The 4,610-nt window shown below is 38.0% G+C and overlaps 1 pseudogene; it reads right to left on the reverse strand.

Moving 5' to 3' along the window:
- Positions 1-1,125: 1,125 nt before the first annotated feature.
- Positions 1,126-4,162, reverse strand: LOC145983671 (chloride intracellular channel Clic pseudogene; annotated as a pseudogene).
- Positions 4,163-4,610: the final 448 nt, after the last annotated feature.

Below are 4,610 nucleotides of genomic sequence, written 5' to 3' on the forward strand. Positions count from 1 at the left end.
TGTCTTTGGCCCTTAAATTGATTATTGTAATATTACGTTATCACTGGTGTTCTTTGCATCGACAATGGAAACTTAAATCATGATTCAAAATACTGTATGTACTATGGCAAATCAAAAAGTAAGTTACACCTCCCTGTATAAAACAAACAAAACATATTAGAAAGTAAATAATTATTGGACAAAAATGCATGAACATTTAACTTTTTTAACAATCGCGGCACCCAGTTTAACATAGTTTACGATACACCCTACTGGTTATGAATCAGCAGAGACACATCAGTAATATATGTTTAGTTCACTTGCAATCTCTTTTAATTTTCACTTGGTGGTAGGCAAGGATGATTGCATTAACACGCTCCGTTTTGTCGATAGTGTGCCAGTTGCAGGCTGCCTGACGCACTGTTCGTCGTTCACTTTCATGTTTTCCTCTTCGAACATCTGGCACCATTTAATGATCATGGGATGTGACATTGCATTCCCACCATACACATCGACAATTTGGCGATGGATTTCACTCTTGTTATGTCGTCATGCCCACAAAAGTCGGACAACAGAGCGCACCTTAATTTTGGAAGCCACACCAATTCGATGCGTCATACTCACACGGTGACCACTCGCTGTAGTATGGCTGCTTTGGGTATGGGGAAAATACATTCCGGACAGTGTTGCCACGAAACGTGATTACTTTATCTCTTTTAGTACAGGAACACAGCTCGGGTGTAACTTACTTTTTGATTCGCCCACGTAATACCCAAAATCAAATCCTGGAACCAAAGTGTATAATTATTACAAACCTGAATGAAAGAATATTCACTTTTGGTAATGCATAGATTACACTGCATGCCATCATTTTACTATGTAATTACGTAGAGAATATTCACTCTTCAAACACATTGTGTTCAAACCTTAAGTGTTCAATACGACATTATTTCATATCATTGTTTCACTCAATCACTTTGTTTTATCATCTTGAGAGTACAGGTTTCCTCTAAAATATTTCACGCAATGATTCCAGATCAGTATCATTTCGATTCTCCAGGTTCTGAACTGTTCACGTTTGTCCATGCATAGAAATGTATCTGACTTCGTAGCACAATTGAACTGATCCTAGTTCCTGTACTTCATTTAGTCAATTGGGACCTCAACAGGAATTGAAATGGTGAACGTTGGCGTTTCCAGTTTTTCGAGCTTCTTCATTTTCACACCTTGTTGCAACTTGTAATGATTGATGATATCCTGATCAACTGGGGTGTTCTGGTGAAAACATCCAATTGGTTACATTTGGTAAATTTAATGCTAGTACAAATTAGTTCTGCTGGGAGGGATTTCGAAGTGCGTGAAATAGTTTCCTGCTATTATAATGTGTTGAAAGCTGATAATCAGATCACAGTGGAAGAATCACATGGTGTCCCTAGTGAGGAATCTCTTACACTTCTCCTCCAACTTCCGCGACTGGGACAGAAAGTTCTTCTTGTATGCATCGTCCTTTCTTAGCAGCATCAATTTGAATGTAATATACACATTATCAATCAGTGTTGTTCCTTTTTCTTTCTTTTTATTTAAATGGTAGCTTCGGGAAAATTCTTCTTGTTGTGTCTATCATCTTTCTATTCTCCAATACGGCAAGTCCATTGTCTTTCAAATCTGGAGGGAGAGGGGGTGGTTGCTTCGAAATTGGATCTAAAATCTGGAGTTGGATTCTGTAGAAGGTGGAAGACAATTTGGCAGCGTTGGTCTTCGAGTTTTCCTCTATCGATCTTGGATGATGCTCTGGTTTTATAGGTACCTGTTAGAGGTGGCCTGAGCCATTGAAAGGAAGGAGAAAGATAAAATAAGGATAGGAATGTATTAGAGATTGGACATACACCAGTCGACGTACTCAGCCAATTGTAGGGCGACTTTAGAAGGTCACTGTCTGCCTGCTGGACAGGGTGTCTAATCCATTGGCTAAGTGCAAGTGCGATGTGCCTTAACAGATACTGTCAAAGTGATGTGATGAGATATCGATACAAGATTGTCTAGCCATAGCTTTGGAAGAAGAAGGATTAGGGGGTGGTGCCGTTGATGGTCTGATATGTATATTTTGTGGAATTCTTAGAGGAATTATTTGTTCTTCATTTGTATGATTTATACTGCGAGCTTGTGGGGTAGGTTTTTGTCGACTTGTTGTTTGTTGTGCAAAGGGACAACAGAAACATGATTTCATTCTAATTTTAATTATGAACGAAGAATATAGTGTATTGCTGGCCTGGTATCTGTCAAGCATTTGCTTTTTTTTTTTGCAATGAAACATAAGAATTATCAATATTTATGAAAAATTTATTCATTTATTGTTCTCAATCATATTTATTATGAGGAATTCGTTATATATGAAATTACCAGAATTTCAAAATTGTGTACTAAGGGATATCAGATACGCTCAAGTGCACACTATAATTAAATGCCTATCTATGAAGATAAAACCTGTCCCTAGCATCATTAAATTTCACATTAGTGAATTATTATTATTGCGAGCGTAAATTCATACATATATAAATATAAGTTGTGCACTATTTCATTTAAATTATAATAGGAGTGTATACTCTGCAATATACGTTTTTATATTATTGTAGATAATTTACACTAAATATCTTAATACTCGTTATTTCCTTAATGTTCTAATTTCTCTATTATATAAGTTTCTTGCATAATCGTGTTTCACTGTAATCTTCGATTGCAGATAATGTGAGTTTTGGAGTAACTGCTTACATGAGCTTCTGCTAGTTGCTTGTTGTTCGTTCGATGTCACGTTCACGATGACGTCACGCTACTTCGTTCCTTGGCCGCTGTAATAGGAGATGTATGTGTTTTGTTGATATCGCTCTCTTCCAAGTCGAGGAGGCGAGTGTTTCTTATTAAAAGAAACCAGTTTATTCCATGAAAGACAGTTTGGCGTGTTTACCACTAAGTTACCTTTCTTTTTTTTTTCTTCTTTCTTTTTTCAAGATGACAGTTCCTGTATATTTTCATAAATTTAACAAAATATTTGCATTTAGGTTTTAATTAGACACTGATGCTTCGATTGGACTGCTTGTTTTGTAGCGTCGCTTTTGCTTCCACTTTGACCAATCGCGACGATGAAGATGAAATGATAATTTTCTTTCCCATTTTGACTTTCTGTGGAATGATGTCCTTTTGACTTCTGTCTCATCGGTTTCTGACTGTTCTACAGACATTTCGTCGATTTTATCATTTTCTTCTTGTATTTTCTCCTTTTCTTCGAAGAAGGGTTTGACTCTTGTTACGGAAAATGTGTCGATGTTATCCTTTCCTCAGCCGTCCTTGTAGCTTATTCGTACGCTGTTGGCATTTGCCATTTCAATAACTGTACCATGTATTTTGAAGTAATTTGCAAAGTGCTTAGGTACATTTCGTTTCGGTACTGTCTAAAATTAGCACTTTTTGTCTAGGTTGAAATTCAACATGCCATGTGTGTTGGTCTGAGTACTTTTTCTGTGTTTTAAATTTCTTCTGGAGATTTTCCTGTGCTTGTTCACGCATCGCTTGCAATATGTCTAGGCGTTCCTTGTTAGTGTTCTGCAATGAATTTTGGATCTATTCCTAGCAATGAATCCATCGCATTTTTTGATTCGTAACCGTACATGAGGTAATGCGGAGAATATCTTGTTCCTGTGTGTACTTCTGAATTTATCGCAAACGTTATGGCCGAGAGATACAGATACCACTGTGCACATTTTTTCATTACATATTGTCTCAGTCGTTGCTTTAGTTTCTGAATGTGTCTTTCTGCGAGTCATACTGTATCGTGGAAGTCTGTGTTTGCGAATCTGAGTCTGACGTTCAATATTTGACTAAATTGTTCCATGATTTTAGAAGTGTGCGCTGAAGCACGATCAAGTGTGATGTTGTCTGGCACGCCAAGTCGCAAAAAGATATTTTCCATTAATGCATTGGCAATCGTTTCGGCGTCAACTGAAGGTATAGGTGTCGTTACTATTTGCCTGGTCGCTTGATCAACGCAGATGATAAAGTAGGGATGTCCGTGGTTGGCTGTGGCCTGCAGTGGACAGCACGTGTGGATGACCCACTTCCTGGCTGGGGTGGCGATCGGTTCGAACGTCTGAAGGGTGAGCTGCTTTGGTCCGAAATCTCTCTTTGACATCTGGCATTCGAGCCAACTTTTTGATTTCATGTACACCCATCGTTTTAATCCTGGAAAGTAAAATCTTTTCCTGAAATGTTCATACGTGGATGATTGTGAAACATGAGCTGCATTGTATTCAATGCAATGAGTCTTCTCGAAAAGTTCATCTTTTAATTTGTGTGGAATGCACAAGAGAAGTTCCTCTGTCTTCTTGTATCAATGACGTCTGTACAGTTTGTTGTTTTTGATGACGTAATACTGTGCTGCTCGTACTACTCCTGGATCTTGCATCGGATCTTTGTTAATGACTTTAATGATGGGGACGAATAATGGATCGTCTTCTTGATGTTTTCGAATACTGAAGTTTTCGTCCTTTAGGTGGAAAATTAGTTCAGGGTTGTCTTCACTGTCAGCTGGAGCTTCCTCTGCTGAATAGCGGCTTAAGGTGTCTACAAGGACATTTTCT

The sequence above is a fragment of the Lepisma saccharinum genome, chromosome 2 (genome assembly GCF_977018435.1).
Source record: "Lepisma saccharinum chromosome 2, izLepSacc3.1, whole genome shotgun sequence".
Lineage (NCBI taxonomy): Eukaryota > Metazoa > Arthropoda > Insecta > Zygentoma > Lepismatidae > Lepisma > Lepisma saccharinum.